This window comes from Heterodontus francisci, chromosome X (genome assembly GCF_036365525.1).
Source record: "Heterodontus francisci isolate sHetFra1 chromosome X, sHetFra1.hap1, whole genome shotgun sequence".
Taxonomy (NCBI): domain Eukaryota; kingdom Metazoa; phylum Chordata; class Chondrichthyes; order Heterodontiformes; family Heterodontidae; genus Heterodontus; species Heterodontus francisci.
In genome coordinates this window covers 30,063,986-30,084,052 of record NC_090421.1, presented here as the reverse complement: position 1 = coordinate 30,084,052, position 20,067 = coordinate 30,063,986, and positions in this window count along the sequence as shown.

Below are 20,067 nucleotides of genomic sequence, written 5' to 3'. Positions count from 1 at the left end.
AGACACTCTCTATCACTCTATGACACTTTCTTTCACTCGCTGAAACTCTCTAACACTCGCAGACACTCTCTGACACTTTTTATCACTTTGTGACACTCTCAGACAATCTCAGACACTCTCAGACACTCTCTGGCACTCTCTATCACTCTCTGACACTCTCTATCACACTCTGACACTTTCTGTCACTCTCTGACACTGTCTGTCACTCTCTATCACTTTCAGGCACTCTCTATCACTCTCTACCACTCTCTGTCATTCTCTGACACTCTCTGACACTCTCTATCACCCTCTGACACTTTCTATCACTCTCTGACACTCTCTGACACTCTCAGACACTCTCTGACTCTCTCAGAACCTCTCAGACACTCTCTGACACTTTATATCACTCTCTGACACTCTCTGACACTCACTATCACTCTCAGACACTCTCGATCGCTCTCAGATACTCTCTGACACTCTCTGACACTCTCTGAAATTCTCAGACACTCTCTCACACTCTCTGACACTCTCAGACACTCTCTATCACTCGCTGACACTCTCTGTCACTCTCTGTCACTCTCTGACACACTCTGACACACTCAGACACTCTATCACTCTCTATCACTTTCTGTTACTCTCTGACACACTCTGACACTCTCTGACACTCTCTGACACACTCTGACAATCTCTGACACTCTCAATCACTCTCTGACACACTCTGTCCCTCACAGACACTCTCAGACACTCTCGATCACTCTCTGACATTCTCTATCACTCTCTGACTCTCTCTGACACTCAAAGACACTCTCTATATCACACTCTATCACTCTTCATTACTCTCTGACACTCTCAGACACTCTCTATCACTCTCTGACTCTCTCTGACTCTCTGAGACACTCTCTGACACTTTATATCACTCTCTGAAACTCTCAGACACTCTCTGACACTTTATATCACTCTCTGACACTCTCTGACACTCTCAGAGACTCTCAGACAGTCTCAGACACTTTCTATCACTCTCTGACACTGTCTGACAATCTCTGACACTCTCAGACACTCTCTTTCACTCTCTATCCCTCTATGACACTCCCTATCACTCCCTAACACTCTCAGATTCTCTATGACACTCTCTTTCACTCTCCATCACTCTCTGGTCCACTCTGACTCTCTCTGACACTCTCAGACACTCTCAATCACTCTCTGACACACTTCTGACAGTCTCAGACACTCTCAGACACTCTCTATCACTCGCTGACACTCTCTGACAATCTCTGACACTCTCAGACACTCTCTATCACTCTCTGACACTCTCAGACACTCTCTACCACTCTCGGACACTCTTTGACACACTCTGACACACTCAGACATTCTCTATCACTCGCGATCACTCTCTGACACTCTCTATCACTCTCTAGCACACACGATCACTCTCTGACACTCTCAGACACTCTCTATCACTCTCAGACACTCTCTATCACTCTCTGACATTCTCTGAAACTCTCAGACACTCTCTATCACTCTCTGACACTCTCAGGCACTCTCTATCACTCTCTGACATTTTCTATCACTCTCTATCACTCTCTGAGAAACTCTGACACTTTGTGACACTCTCAGACACTCTCTATCACTCTCTATCCCTCTCTGTTACTCTCTGACACTCTCTATCACTCTCTGACACTCTCTATCACTCTCAGACACTCTCTGACACTCTCCATCACTCTCTGAAACTCTCTGACACTCTCAGACCATCTCAGACACTCTCTGACACTCTCTATCACTCTCTGAAACTCTCTGACACTCTCAGACACTCTCTGACTCTCTCAGACTCTCTCAGACACTCTCTGACACTTTCTATCACTCTCTGACACTCTCTGTCACTTTCTATCACTCTCTGACACTGTGTGACACTCTCTGATACTCTCAGACACTCTCAGACACTTTCTATCACTCTCTCACACTCTCAGACACACTCTGACACTTTCTATCACTCGCTGACACTCTCTGACACTCTCAGAGACACTCAGACAGTCTCAGACACTTTCTATCACTCTCTGATACTGTCTGACAATCTCTGACACTCTCAGACACTCACTTTCACTCTCTATCCCTCTATGACACTCCCTATCACTCCCTAACACACTCAGATTCTCTATGACAATCTCTTTCAGTCTCCATCACTCTCAGACACTCTCAAACACTCTCAGACACTCTCAGACACTCTCTGACACAATCTATCACTCTTGGACACTCTCTGACACTCTATATCACTCTCTATCACTCTCTGGCACACTGTGACACTCTCTGGCACTCTCAGACACTCTCTATCACTCTCAGACACTCTCAGACACTCTCAATCGCTCTCAGACACTCTCTGACTCTCTCTGACACTCTCTGAAATTCTCAGACACTCTCTAACACTCTCTGACACTCTCAGACACTCTCTATCACTCTCTGACACTCTCTATCACTCTCTGACACTCTCTGACACACTCTGACACACTCAGACACTCTTTCACTCTCTATCACTCTCTGGCACACTGTGACACTCTCCATCACTCTCTGACACACTCTGACACTATCTATCACTCTTTGACAGTCTCAGACACTCACTATCACTCTCAGACACTCTCAGACACTCTCAATCGCTCTCAGACACTCTCTGACTCTCTCTGACACTCTCTGAAATTCTCAGACACTCTCTAACACTCTCTGACACTCTCAGACACTCTCTATCGCTATCTTTCCCTCTCTGTTACTCTCTGACACACTCTGACACTCTCTGACACTTTATATCACTCTCTGAATCTCGCAGACACTCTCTGACACTTTCTATCACACTCTGACACTCTCTGACACTCTCAGATAATCTCAGACACTCTCAGACACTTTCTATCGCTCTCTGACAATCTCAGACACTCTCTTTCACTCTCTATCCCACTATGACACTCCCTATCACTCCCTAACACTCTCAGACACACTCAGACACTCTCTATCACTCTCTATCTCTCTCTGACACACTCTCACAGTCTCTGACACACTCTGACAGTCTCTGACACTCTCAGACACTCTCACGCACTCTCAGACATTCTCTATCACTCTTTATCACTCTCTGACACACTCTGACAATCTCTGACACTCTCAGACACTCTCGAAACACTCTCTGACACTCACTGACACTCTCAGACACGCTCTGTCAGTCTCTGACACTCTCAGACACTCTCTATCACTCTCTATCACTCGCTGACACTCTCATACACTCTCAGACACTCACTATCTCTCTCTATCGCTCGCTGACACTCTCAGACACTCTCAGACACTCTCTTTCACTCTCTGACACTCACTGAAACTCTCAGACACTCTCTGTCACTCTCAGACACTCTCTCTCACTCTCTGAAACTCTCTGACACACTCACACTCTCTCTGACACTCTCTAACACTCTCTGACACTCTCTGACACACTCTGACACTCTCTGACACTCTCTATCACTCTCTGAAACTCTCTGACACTCTCTGACACACTGTGACACACTCTATCGCTCTCTGACAGTCTCTGACACACTCTGGCACTCTCTGACACTGTCAGACACTCTCTATCACTCTCCATCACTCTCTGACACAATCTGACAATCTCTGACTCTCTCAGACACTCTCTATCACTCTCTGACACTGACTGACACCCTCAGACACTCTCTGCCACTCTCAGACACTCTCTATCACTCTCTGACACTTTCTATCACTCTCTGACACTCTCTGACACACTGTGAAACTCTCTGACACTCTCTATCACTCTCTGACACTCTCTATGACTCTCTCACACTCTCTGACACTTTCAGACACTCTCAGACACACTCATGCACTCTCTGGCACTCTCTGGCTCTCTCTATCACTCTCTGGCACTCTGTATCACTCCCTGGCACTCTCTATCAGTCTCTGACACTCTCTGACACTCTCTGACACTCTCAGACAATCTCAGACACTCTCAGACACTCTCAGACATTCTCTGGCACTCTCTATCACTCTCTGACACTTTCTGTCACTCTCTGACACTCTCTGTCACTCTCTATCACTCTCAGGCACTCTCTATCACTGTCTGACACTCTCTGTCACTCTCTGACACTCTCTAACACTCTCTACCACTCTCTGTCACTCTCTGACACTCTCTGACACTCTCTATCACTCTCTGGCACTTTCTATCACTCTCTGACACTCTCTGACACTCTCAGACACTCTCTGACTCTCTCAGAACCTCTCAGACACTCTATGACACTTTCTATCACTCTCTGACACTCTCAGACACTCTCTGGCACTCTCTATCACTCTCTGACACTCTCTATTACACTCTGACACTTTCTGTCACTCTCTGACACTCTGTCGCTCTCTATCACTCTCAGGCACTCTCTATCAATCTCTGACACACTCTGTCGCTCTCTGACACTCTCTACCACTCTCTACCACTCTCTGTCACTCTCTGACACTCTCTATCACTCTCTGACACTCTCTGACACTCTCAGACCCTCTCAGACACTCTCTGACACTCTCTGAAACTCTCAGACACTCTCAGACACTTTCTATCACTCTCTGACACTCTCAGACACTCTCTGACACTTTCTATCACTCACTGACACTCTCTGAATCTCTCAGAGACACTCAGAGAGTCTCAGACACTCTCTATCACTCTCTGATACTGTCTGACAATCTCTGACACTCTCAGACACTCACTTTCACTCTCTCTCCCTCTATGACACTCCCTATCACTCTCTAACACTCTCAGATTCTCTATGACAATCTCTTTCACTCTCCATCACTCTCAGACACTCTCAGACACTTTCTGACACACTCAGACTCTCTCAGACACTCTCAGACACTCTCTATCACTCTCTGACATACTCTGACACAATCGATCACTCTTTGACACTCTCTGACACTCTCTATCACTCTCTATCACTCTCTGGCACACTGTGACACTCTCTGGCACTCTCAGACACACTCTCCCACTCTCTGAAACACTCTGACACTATCTATCACTCTTTGACAGTCTCAGACACTCTCAGATACTCACTATCACTCTCAGACACTCTCGATCGCTCTCAGACACTCTCTGACACTCTCTGACACTCTCTGAAATTCTCAGACACTCTCTAACACTCTCTGACGCTCTCAGACACTCTCTCTCACTCTCTGACACTCTCTATCACTCTCATTCACTCTCTGACACACTCTGACACACTCAGACACTCTTTCACTCTCTATCACTCTCTGTTACTCTCTGACACACTCTGACACTCTCTGACACTCTCTGACGCACTCTGACAATCTCTGACACTCTCAATCACTCTCTGACACTCTCAATCACTCTCTGACACTCTCTGACACACTCTGACACACTCAGACACTCTTTCACTCTCCATCACTCTCTGTTACTCTCTGACACACTCTGACACTCTCTGACACTCTCTGACACACTCTGACAATCTCTGACACTCTCAATCACTCTCTGACACACTCTGTCACTCACAGACACTCTCAGACACTCTCGATCACTCTCTGACATCCTCTATCACTCTCTGACACTCTCTGACACTCAAAGACACTCTCTATATCACACTCTATGGCTCTCCATTACTCTCTGACACTCTCAGACACTCTCTATCACTCTCTGACACTCACTGACTCGCTCTGACTCTCTGAGACACTCTCTGACACTTTCTATCACTCTCTGAAACTCTCAGACACTCTCTGACACTTTCTATCACTCTCCGACACTCTCTGACACTCTCAGAGACTCTCAGACAGTCTCAGACACTTTCTATCACTCTCTGACACTGTCTGACAATCTCTGACACTCTCAGACACTCACTTTCACTCTCTATCCCTCTATGACACTACCTATCACTCCCTAACACTCTCAGATTCTCCATGACAATCTCTTTCACTCTCCATCTCTCTCAGACACTCTCAGACACTCTCTGACACTCTCAGACACTCTCAGACACTCTCTATCACTCTCTGAAACTCTCAGATACTCTCTGAAACTTTATATCACACTCTGACACTCTCTGACACTCTCAGATAATCTCAGACAGTCTCAGACACTTTCTATCACTCTCTGACACTCTCAGACACTCTCTGGCACTCTCTATCACTCTCTGACACTCTCTATCACACTCTGACACTTTCTGTCACTCTCTGACACTCTGTCGCTCTCTATCACTCTCAGGCACTCTCTATCAATCTCTGACACACTCTGTCGCTCTCTGACACTCTCTACCACTCTCTACCACTCTCTGTCACTCTCTGACACTCTCTATCACTCTCTGACACTCTCTGACACTCTCAGACCCTCTCAGACACTCTCTGACACTCTCTATCACTCTCTGAAACTCTCAGACACTCTCAGACACTTTCTATCACTCTCTGACACTCTCAGACACTCTCTGACACTTTCTCTCACTCACTGACACTCTCTGAATCTCTCAGAGACACTCAGAGAGTCTCAGACACTCTCTATCACTCTCTGATACTGTCTGACAATCTCTGACACTCTCAGACACTCACTTTCACTCTCTCTCCCTCTATGACAAGCCCTATCACTCTCTAACACTCTCAGATTCTCTATGACAATCTCTTTCACTCTCCATCACTCTCAGACACTCTCAGACACTTTCTGACACACTCAGACTCTCTCAGACACTCTCTATCACTCTCTATCACTCTCTGACATACTCTGACACAATCGATCACTCTTTGACACTCTCTGACACTCTCTATCACTCTCTATCACTCTCTGGCACACTGTGACACTCTCTGGCACTCTCAGACACTCTCTACCACTCTCTGAAACACTCTGACACTATCTATCACTCTTTGACAGTCTCAGACACTCTCAGGCACTCACTATCACTCTCAGACACTCTCGATCGCTCTCAGACACTCTCTGACACTCTCTGAAATTCTCAGACACTCTCTAACACTCTCTAACACTCTCTGACGCTCTCAGACACTCTCTATCACTCTCTGACACTCTCTATCACTCTCTGACACTCTCTGACACTCTCTGACACACTCTGACACACTCAGACACTCTTTCACTCTCTATCACTCTCTGTTACTCTCTGACACACTCTGACACTCTCTGACACTCTCTGACACACTCTGACAATCTCTGACACTCTCAATCACTCTCTGACACTCTCTATCACTCTCTGACACTCTCTGACACACTCTGACACACTCAGACACTCTTTCACTCTCCATCACTCTCTGTTACTCTCTGACACACTCTGACACTCTCTGACACTCTCTGACACACTCTGACAATCTCTGACACTCTAAATCACTCTCTGACACACTCTGTCACTCACAGACACTCTCAGACACTCTCGATCACTCTCTGACATCCTCTATCACTCTCTGACACTCTCTGACACTCAAAGAAACTCTCTATATCACACTCTATGGCTCTCCATTACTCTCTGACACTCTCAGACACTCTCTATCACTCTCTGCCACTCACTGACTCTCTCTGACTCTCTGAGACACTCTCTGACACTTTCCATCACTCTCTGACACTCTCTGACACTCTCAGAGACTCTCAGACAGTCTCAGACACTTTCTATCACTCTCTGACACTGTCTGACAATCTCTGACACTCTCAGACACTCACTTTCACTCTCTATCCCTCTATGACACTACCTATCACTCCCTAACACTCTCAGATTCTCCATGACAATCTCTTTCACTCTCCATCACGCTCAGACACTCTCAGACACTCTCTGACACTCTCAGACACTCTCAGACACTCTCTATCACTCTCTGAATCTCTGAGACACTCTCTGAAACTTTATATCACACTCTGACACTCTCTGACACTCTCAGATAATCTCAGACAGTTTCAGACACGTTCTATCACTCTCTGACACTGTCTGACAATCTATGACACTCTCAGACACTCTCTTTCACTGTCCATCCCTCTATGACACTCCCTATCACTCCCTAACACTCTCAGATTCTCTATGACACTCTCTTTCAATCTCCATCACTCTCTGACACTGTCAGACACTCTCTGACACTCTCAGACTCTCTCAGACACTCTCAGACACTCTCCATCACTCCATATCACTCTCTGAAACTCTCTGTCACTATCTATCACTCTATGAAACTCTCTGACACTCTCTATCACTCTCTGTCACTCTCTGGCACACTCTGACTCTCTCTGACACTCTCCATCACTCTCTGACACTCTCTGACACTTTCCGACACTCTCAGACACTCTCTACCACTCTCTATCAATCTCTGACACTCTCTGACACTCTCTGACACTCTCTGACACTCTCTGACACACTCTGACACTCCCTCACACTCTCTGTCACTCTCCATCACTCTCTGACACTCTCTGACAATCACAGACACTCTCTGACACTCTCTATGACTCTCTGACACTCTCTGACACTTTCAGACACTCTCAGACACACTCATGCACTCTCTGGCACTCTCTGGCACTCTCTGGCACTCTCTATCACTCTCTGGCACTCTCTATCACTCTCTGACACTCTCTGACACTCTCCGACAATCTCCGAGACTCTCCGACACTCTCACATACTCTCTGACACTCTCTGACACTCTCTGAAACTCTCAGACGCTCTCTGACATTCTCTATCACTCTCTGACACTCTATATCACTTTCTGACTCTGCCTGACACACATTGTCACTCTCAGGCACTCTCTGAAACTCTCTATCACTCGCTGAAACTCTCTGACACTCGCAGACACTCTCTGACACTTTTTATCGCTTTCTGACAATCTAAGACAGTCTCAGACACTCTCAGATACTCTCAGACACTCTCTGGCACTCTCTATCACTATCTGACACTCTCTATCACACTCTGACACTATCTGTCACTCTCTGACACTCTCTGTCACTCTCTATCACTCTCAGGCAATCTCTATCACTCTCTGACACACTCTGTCACTCTCTGACACTCTCAGACACTCTCTGACACTCTCAGACCCTCTCAGACACTCTCTGACACTTTCTATCACTCTCTGACACTCTCAGACTCTCTCAGACACTCTCTATCACTCTACATCACTCTCTGACACTCTCTGTCACTATCTATCACTCTGTGAAACTCTCTGACACTCTCTATCACTCTCTGGCACACTCTGACTCTCTCTGACACTCTCTGACACTTTCCGACACTCTCAGACACTCTCTACCATTCTCTATCAATCCCTGACACTCTCTGAAACTCTCTATCACTCACTGACACTCTCTGACACACTCTGACACACTCAGACACTCTTTCACTCTCTATCACTCTCTGTTACTCTCTGACACACTCTGGCACTCTCTGACACTCTCTGACACACTCTGACAATCTCTGACACTCTCAATCACTCTCCATCACTCTCTGGTACACTCTGACACACTCTGACACTCTCAGACACTCTCAATCACTCTCTGACACACTTCTGACAGTCTCAGACACTCTCAGACACTCTCTATCACTCTCTGACACTCTCTGACAATCTCCAACACTCTCAGACACTCTCTATCACTCTCTGACACTCTCAGACACTGTCTACCACTCTCGGACACTCTCTGACACACTCTGACAGACTCTGACACACTCTGACACACTCAGACACTCTTTATCACTCTTTATCGCTCTCGATCACTCTCTGACACTCTCAGACACTCTCTATCACTCTCAGACACTCTCTATCACTCTCTGACACTCTCTGACACTGTCAGACCCTCTCTGACACTCTCTGACACTCTCAGACACTCTCTGTCACTCTCTGACACTCTCAGACACTCTCTGTCACTTTCTATCACTCTCTGACACTGTGTGACACTCTCTGATACTCTCAGACACTCTCAGACACTTTCTATCACTCTCTGACACTCTCAGACACTCTCTGACACTTTCTATCACTCGCTGACACTCTCTGAATCTCTCAGAGTGTCTCAGACACTCTCTATCACTCTCTGATACTGTCTGACAATCTCTGACACTCTCAGACACTCACTTTCACTCTCTCTCCCTCTATGACACTGCCTATCACTCTCTCACACTCTCAGATTCTCTATGACAATCTCTTTCACTCTCCATCACTCTCAGACACTCTCAGACACTTACTGACACACTCAGACTCTCTCAGACACTCTCAGACACTCTATATCACTCTCTATCACTCTCTGACATACTCTGACACAATCGATCACTCTTTGACACTCTCTGACACTCTGTATCACTCTCTATCACTCTCGGGCACACTGTGCCACTCTCTGGCACTCTCAGACACTCTCTACCACTCTCTGAAACACTCTGACACTATCTATCACTCTTTGACAGTCTCAGACACTCTCAGACACTCACTATCACTCTCAGACACTCTCGATCGCTCTCAGACACTCTCTGACACTCTCTGACACTCTCTGAAATTCTCAGACACTCTCTAACACTCTCTAACACTCTCTGACACTCTCTGACACTCTCTGACACACTCTGACACACTCAGACACTCTTTCACTCTCTATCACTCTCTGTTACTCTCTAACACACTCTGACACTCTCTGACACTCTCTGACACACTCTGACAATCTCTGACACTCTCAATCACTCTCTGACACTCTCTATCACTCTCTGACACTCTCTGACACACTCTGACACACTCAGACTCTCTTTCACTCTCCATCACTCTCTGTTCCTCTCTGACACACTCTGACACTCTCTGACACTCTCTGACACACTCTGACAATCTCTGACACTCTCAATCACTCTCTGACACACTCTGTCACTCACAGACACTCTCAGACACTCTCGATCACTCTCTGACATTCTCTATCACTCTCTGACACTCTCTGACACTCAAAGACACTCTCTATATCACACTCTATGGCTCTCCATTACTCTCTGACACTCTCAGACACTCTCTATCACTCTCTGACACTCACTGACTCTATCTGACTCTCTGAGACACTCTCTGACACTTTCTATCACTCTCTGAAACTCTCAGACACTCTCTGACACTTTCTATCACTCTCTGACACTCTCTGACACTCTCAGAGACTCTCAGACAGTCTCAGACACTTTCTATCACTCTCTGACACTGTCTGACAATCTCTGACACTCTCAGACACTCACTTTCACTCTCTATCCCTCTATGACACTACATATCACTCCCTAACACTCTCAGATTCTCCATGACAATCTCTTTCACTCTCCATCACTCTCAGACACTCTCAGACACTCTCTGACACTCTCAGACACTCTCAGACAGTCTCTATCACTCTCTGAATCTCTCAGACACTCTCTGAAACTTTATATCACACTCTGACACTCTCTGACACTCTCAGATAATCTCAGACAGTCTCAGACACGTTCTATCACTCTCTGACACTGTCTGACAATCTATGACACTCTCAGACACTCTCTTTCACTGTCTATCCCTCTATGACACTCCCTATCACTCCCGAACACTCTCAGTTTCTCTATGACACTCTCTTTCAATCTCCATCACTCTCTGACACTGTCAGACACTCTCTGACACTCTCAGATTCTCTCAGACACTCTCAGACACTCTCCATCACTCCATATCACTCTCTGAAACTCTCTGTCACTATCTATCACTCTATGAAACTCTCTGACACTCTCTATCACTCTCTATCACTCTCTGGCACACTCTGACTCTCTCTGACACTCTCTGACACTCTCCATCACTCTCTGACACTCTCTGACACTTTCCGACACTCTCAGACACTCTCTACCACTCTCTATCAATCTCTGACACTCTCTGACACACTCTGACACTCCCTCACACTCTCTGTCACACTCCATCACTCTCTGACACTCTCTGACAATCACAGACACTCTCTGACACTCTCTATGACTCTCTGACACTCTCTGACACTTTCAGACACTCTCAGACACACTCATGCACTCTCTGGCACTCTCTGGCACTCTCTGGCACTCTCTATCACTCTCTGGCACTCTCTATCACTCTCTGACACTCTCTGACACTCTCCGACAATCTCCGAGACTCTCTGACACTCTCACATACTCTCTGACACTCTCTGACACTCTCTGAAACTCTCAGACGCTCTCTGACATTCTCTATCACTCTCTGACACTCTATATCACTTTCTGACTCTGCCTGACACACATTGTCACTCTCAGGCACTCTCTGAAACTCTCTATCACTCGCTGAAACTCTCTGACACTCGCAGACACTCTCTGACACTTTTTATCGCTTTCTGACAATCTAAGACAATCTCAGACACTCTCAGATACTCTCAGACACTCTCTGGCAATCTCTATCACTCTCTGACACTCTCTATCACACTCTGACACTATCTGTCACTCTCTGACACTCTCTGTCACTCTCTATCACTCTCAGGCAATCTCTATCACTCTCTGACACACTCTGTCACTCTCTGACACTCTCAGACACTCTCTGACACTCTCAGACCCTCTCAAACACTCTCTGACACTTTCTATCACTCTCTGACACTCTCAGACTCTCTCAGACACTCTCTATCACTCTACATCACTCTCTGACACTCTCTGTCACTATCTATCACTCTGTGAAACTCTCTGACACTCTCTATCACTCTCTGGCACACTCTGACTCTCTCTGACACTCTCTGACACTTTCCGACACTCTCAGACACTCTCTACCATTCTCTATCAATCCCTGACACTCTCTGACACTCTCTGACACACTCTGACACTCCCTGACACTCTCTGTCACTCTCCATCACTCTCTGACACTCTCTGACAATCACAGACACTCTCTGACACTCTCTATGACTCTCTGACACTCTCTGACACTTTCTATCACTCTCTGACACTCTCTGACACACTCTGTCACTCTCTGACACTCTCTGACACTCTCTGACACTCTCAGACCATCTCAGACACTCTCTGACACTTTCTATCACTCTCTGACGCTCTCTTACACTCTCAGATTCTCTCTGACACTCTCAGACCCTCTCAGACACTCTCCGACACTTTCTATCACTCTCTGACACTCTCAGACTCTCTCAGACACTCTCAGACACTCTCTTTCACTCTATATCACTCTCTGACACTCTCTGTCACTATCTATCACTCTATGAAACTCTCTGACACTCTCTATCACTCTCTATCACTCGTTGGCACACTCTGACTCTCTCCGACACTCTCTGACACTCTCCATCACTCTCTGACACTTTCCGACACTCTCAGACACACTCTACAATTCTCTATCAATCCCTGACACTCTCTGACACTCTCTGACACACTCTGACACTCCCTGACACTCTCTGTCGCTCTCCATCACTCTCTGACACTCTCGGACAATCACAGACACTCTCTGACACTCTCTATGACTCTCTGACACTCTCTGTCACTATCTATCACTCTATGAAACTCTCTGACACTCTCTATCACTCTCTATCACTCTCTGGCACACTCTGACTCTCTCTGACACTCTCTGACACTCTCCATCACTCTCTGACACTTTCAGGCACTCTCAGAAACACTCATACACTCTCTGGCACTCTCTATCACTCTCTGGCACTCTCTATCACTCTCTGACACTCTCTGACACTCTCTACCACTCTCTGTCACTCTCTGACACTCTCTGACACTCTCTATCACTCTCTGACACTCTCTGACACTCTCTGACTCTCTCAGACCCTCTCAGACACTCTCTGACACTTTCTATCACTCTCTGACACTCTCTTACACTCTCAGACACTCTCTGACACTCTCAGACCCTCTCAGACACTCTCTGACACTTTATATCACTCTCTGACACTCTCAGACACTCTCTGGCACTCTCTATCACTCTCAGGTACTCTCTATCACTCTCTATCACTCTCTGTCACTCTCGGACAATCACAGACACTCTCTGACACTCTCTATGACTCTCTGACACTCTCTGTCACTATCTATCACTCTATGAAACTCTCTGACACTCTCTATCACTCTCTATCACTCTCTGGCACACTCTGACTCTCTCTGACACTCTCTGACACTCTCCATCACTCTCTGACACTTTCAGGCACTCTCAGAAACACTCATACACTCTCTGGCACTCTCTATCACTCTCTGGCACTCTCTATCACTCTCTGACACTCTCTGACACTCTCTGACACTCTCTACCACTCTCTGTCACTCTCTGACACTCTCTGACACTCTCTATCACTCTCTGACACTCTCTGACACTCTCTGACTCTCTCAGACCCTCTCAGACACTCTCTGACACTTTCTATCACTCTCTGACACTCTCTTACACTCTCAGACACTCTCTGACACTCTCAGACCCTCTCAGACACTCTCTGACACTTTATATCACTCTCTGACACTCTCAGACACTCTCTGGCACTTTCTATCACTCTCAGGTACTCTCTATCACTCTCTATCACTCTCTGTCACTCTCTGACACTCTCTGACACTCTCTACCACTCTCTACCACTCTCTGACACTCTCAGACCCTCTCAGACACTCTCTGACGCTCTCTATCACTGTCTGACACTCTCTGACACTCTCAGACACTCTCTGACTCTCTCAGACCCTCTCAGACACGCTCTGACACTTTCTATCACTCTCTGACAATCTCAGACACTCTCTATCAATTTCTATCACTCTCTGAAACTGTTTGACACTGTCTGACACTCTCTGACACTCTCAGACACTTTCGATCACTCTCTGACACTCTCAGACACTCTCAGAGTCTCTCAGCCACTCGCAGACACTCTCTATCACTCTCTGAATCTCTCAGACGCTCTCTGAAATTTTCTATCAAACTCTGACACTCTCTGACACTCTCAGATAATCTCAGACAGTCGTAGACACGTTCTATCACTCTCTGACAGTGTCTGACAATCTCTGACACTCTCAGACACTCTCTTTCACTCTCTATCCCTCTATGACACTCCCTATCACTCCCTAACACTCTTAGATTCTCTATGACACTCTCTTTCAATCTCCATCACTCTCTGACACTCAGACACTGTCAGACACTCTCTGACACTCTCAGACACTCTCTGACACTCTCAGACTCTCTCAGACCCTCTCAGACCCTCTCTCTCACTCTATATCACTCTCTGACACTGTCTGTCACTATCTATCACTCTGTGAAACTCTCTGACACTCTCTATCACTCTCTGACACTCTCTGACACTTTCCGACACTTGCAGACACTCTCTACCACTCTCCATCAATCCCTGACACTCTCTGACACTCTCTGGCACACTCTGACTCTCTCTGACACTCTCTGACACTCTCCATCACTCTCTGACACTCTCTGACACTTTCCGACACTCGCAGACACTCTCTACCACTCTCCATCATTCCCTGACACTCTCTGACACTCTCTGACACACTCTGACACTCCCTGAAACTCTCTGTCACTCTCCATCACTCTCTGACAATCTCTATGACTCTCTGACACTGTCTGACACTTTCAGACACTCTCAGACACACTCATACACTCTCTGGCACTCTCTGGCACTCTCTATCACTCTCTGGCACTCTCTATCACTCTATGACACTCTCTGACACTCTCCGACACTCTCAGACGCTCCCTGACACTCTCAGACTCTCTCTGACTCTCTCTCTATCACTCTCTGACACTCTCTGACACTCTCCGACACTCTCCGACACTCTGCGGCACTCTCAGACACTCTCTGACACTCTCTGACACTCTCTGACACTCTCAGACGCTCTCCGTCATTCTCTATCACTCTCTGACACTCTATATCACTTTCTGACTCTGCCTGACACACACTGTCACTCTCAGGCATTCTCTGAAACTCTCTATCACTCGCTGAAACTCTCTGACACTCGCAGACACTCTCTGACACTTTTTATCACTTTCTGACACTCTCAGACAATCTCAGGCACTCTCAGACACTCTCAGACACTCTCTGGCACTCTCTATCACTCTCTGACACTCTCTATCACACTATGACACATTCTGTCACTCTCTGACACTCTCTGTCACTCGGTATCACTCTCGGACACTCTCTGACACACACTGACACACTCAGACAGTCTCTGACACTCTCTATCACTCTCTGACAGTCTCTGACACTCTCAGACACTCTCTATCACTCTCAGACACCCTCTATCACTCTCTGCCACTCTCAGACACTCTCTATCTCTCTCTGACACTTTCTATCACTCTCTATCACGCTCTGATACTTTCTGACACTCCCAGACACTCTCTCTCTCTTTATCAAACTCTGACACACTCTGACAGTCTCTGACACTCTCTGACACTCTCTATCACTCTCTATCACTCTCTGTTACTCTCTGACACACTCTGACATTCTCTGACACTCTCTGACACACTCTGACAATCTCTGACACTTTCTATCACTCTCAGACACTCTCTATCAATCTCTGACACTCCCAGACACTCTCTATCACTCACTGACACTCTCTATCAATCTCTGACACTCTCTGACACACTCTGACACTCTCAGACACTCTCTATCACTCTCTATCACTCTCTGACACACTCTGGCACTTTCTGACACTCTCAGACACTCTCTATCACTCTCTATCCCTCTCTGTTACTCTCTGACACTCTCTGACACTCTCCGACACTCTCTGACACACTCTGAAAATCTCTGACACTCTCTATCACTCTCTGACACATTCTGTCACTCTCTGACACTCTCTGACACTCAAAGACACTCTCTATCACACTCTATCACTCTCTATCACTCTCTATCACTCTAGATCACTCTCTGACACTCTCGGACACTCTCTATCCCTGTCTGACACTCTCTGACTCTCTCTGAGTCTCTCAGACACTCTCTGACACTTTATATCACTCTCTGAATCTCTCAGACACTCTCTGACACTTGCTATCACATTCTGACACTCTCTGACACTCTCAGATAATCTCAGACAGTCTCAGACATTCTCTTTCAATCTCTATCCCTCTTTGACACTACCTATCACTCCCTAACACTCTCAGATTCTCTATGACACTCTCTTTCACTCTCCATCACTCTCTGACACTGGCAGACACTCTCTGACACTCTCAGACACTCTCTGACACCCTCAGACACTCTCAGACGCGCGCTATCACTCCTTATCACTCTCTGACACTATCTATCACTCTATAAAACTCTCTGACACTCTCCATCACACTCTTTCACACTCTGGCACACTCTGACTCACTCTGACTCACTCTGACACTCTCAGACACACTCAGACACTCTCTATCTCTCTCTAACACTGTCTATCACTCTCTATCACTCTCTGGCACACTCTGACACTCTCTGACACTCTCAGACACTCTCTGTCACTCTCTATCACTCTCTGACACACTCTGACTGTGTCTGACACTCTCGGACACTCTCTATCACTCTCTGACACTCTCTATCACTTTCTGACACTCTCTATCACTTTCTGACACTCTCTATCACTCACTGACACTCTCTGACACACTCTGACACACTCAGACAATTTCAAACACTCTATATCACTCTCTATCACTCTCTGACACACTCTGACAATCTCTGACACGCTCAGGCACTCTCAGACACTCTCTAAACACTCTCTGACACTCACTGACACTCTCTATCACTCTCCATCACTCTCTGACACTCACTGGAACTCTCAGACACTCTCCGTCACTCTCAGACACTCTCAGACACTCTCTCCCACTCTCTGACACTCTCTGAAACTCTCTGACACACTCACACTCTCTCTGACACTCCCTATCACTCTCTGACACACTCTGACACTCTCTGACACTCACTCTCACTCTCTGACACTCTCTGACACACTCTGACACACTCTTTCGCTCTCTGACATTCTCTGACACACTCTGACACTCTCTGACACTGTCAGACACTCTCTATCACTCTCTAACACTCTCTGACACACTCTGACACAATCTGACAATCTCTGACACACTCAGACACTCTCTATCACTCTCTGACACTGACTAACACCCTCAGACACTCTCTGCCACTCTCAGACACTCTCAGACACTCTCTATCACTCTCTGACACTTTCTCTCACTCTCTGACACTCTCTGACACACTCTGAAACTCTCTGACACTCTCTTTCACTCTCTGAAACAATTTGACACTCTCGATCACTCGCTGACACTTTCAGACACTCTCTGTCACTCCATGACACTCTCAGACACTCTCTATCACTCTCTGACACACTCTGACACTCTCTGACACTCTCAGACACTCGCTATCACTCTCTATCACTCTCTGACACACTCTGACAGTCTTTGACAATCTCAGTCAATCTCAGACACTCTCTATCACTCTATGACACTCCCAGACACTCTCTATCACTCTCGGACACTCTCTGTCACACTCTGACACTGTCTGACACTCTCCATCACTCTCAATCACTCTCTGACACTCTCTATCACACTCTGACACTGACCGACACCCTCAGACACTCTCTGTCACTCTCAGACTCTCTCAGACACTCTCTATTACTATCTGACACTTTCTATCACTCTCTGACACTTTCTGACACACTCTGAAACTCTCTGACATTCTCAGACACTCTCTGACACAATTTGTCACTCTCTATCACTCTCTGACACTCTCAGACACTCTCTATCACTCGATGACAATCTCAGACACTCTCTATCACTCTCTGACACACTCTGACAGTCTTTGACAATCTCAGTCACTCTCAGACACTCTCTATCACTCGATGACACTCTCAGACACTCTCTATCACTCTCTGACACTCTCTGTCACACTCTGACACTGTCTGACACTCTCTATCACTCTCTATCACTCTCTGTCACTCTCTGACACTCTCTGACTCTTTCAGTCACTCTCTATAACTCTCTATCACTCTCTGACACTCTCTGACACTCTCTATCAATCTCTGACACTGGCAGACACTCTCTGAAATTCTCTGACACTCTCTGACACCCTCTGACACTCTCTGACACTATCTGACACGCTCTGACACACTCTGACACACTCAGACACTCTCTATCTCTCTCTATCACTGTCTATCACTCTCTATCACTCTCTGACACACTCTGACACTCTCTGACACTCTCTATCTCTCTCTATCACTGTCTATCACTCTCTATCACTCTCTGACACACTCTGACACTCTCTGACACTCTCAGACACTCTCTATCACTCTCTATCACTCTCTGACACACTCTGACTGTATCTGACACTCTCGGACACTCTCTATCACTCTCTGACACTCTCTATCACTTTCTGACACTCTCTATCACTCTCTGACACTCTGCATCACTCACTGACACTCTCTGCAACACTCTGACACACTCAGACACTTTCAGACACTCTATATCACTCTCTATCACTCTCTGACACACTCTGACAATCTCTGACACGCTCAGGCACTCTCAGACACTCTCTGACACTCTCTATCACTATCTATCACTCTCTGACACTCTCTGACATTCTCAGACACTCTCTATCACTATCTATCACTCTCTGACACTTTCTGACATTCTCAGACACTCTCTATCACTCTCTATCACTCGCTGACACTCTCAGACACACTCTATCACTCGCTGACCCTCTCAGACACTCTCAGACACTCTCCGTCACTCTCAGACACTCTCAGACACTCTCTCTCACTCTCTGACACTCTCTGAAACTCTCTGACACACTCACACTCTCTCTGACACTCTCTATCAGTCTCTGACACACTCTGACACTCTCTGACACTCTCTATCACTCTCCATCACTCTCTGACACACTCTGACACAATCTGACAATCTCTGACACTCTCAGACACTCTCTATCACTCTCTGACACTGACTGACACCCTCAGACACTCTCTGTCACTCTCAGACACTCTCAGACACTCTCTATCACTCTCTGACACTTTCTATCACTCTCTGACACTCTCGGACACACTGACATCCTCTGACACTCTCAGACACTCGCTGTCACTCTCTATCACTCTCTGACACACTCTGACAGTCTTTGACAATCACAGTCACTCTCAGACACTCTCTATCACTCTATGACACTCTCAGACACTCTCTATAACTCTCTGACACTCTCTGTCACACTCTGACACTGTCTGACACTCTCAATCACTCTCA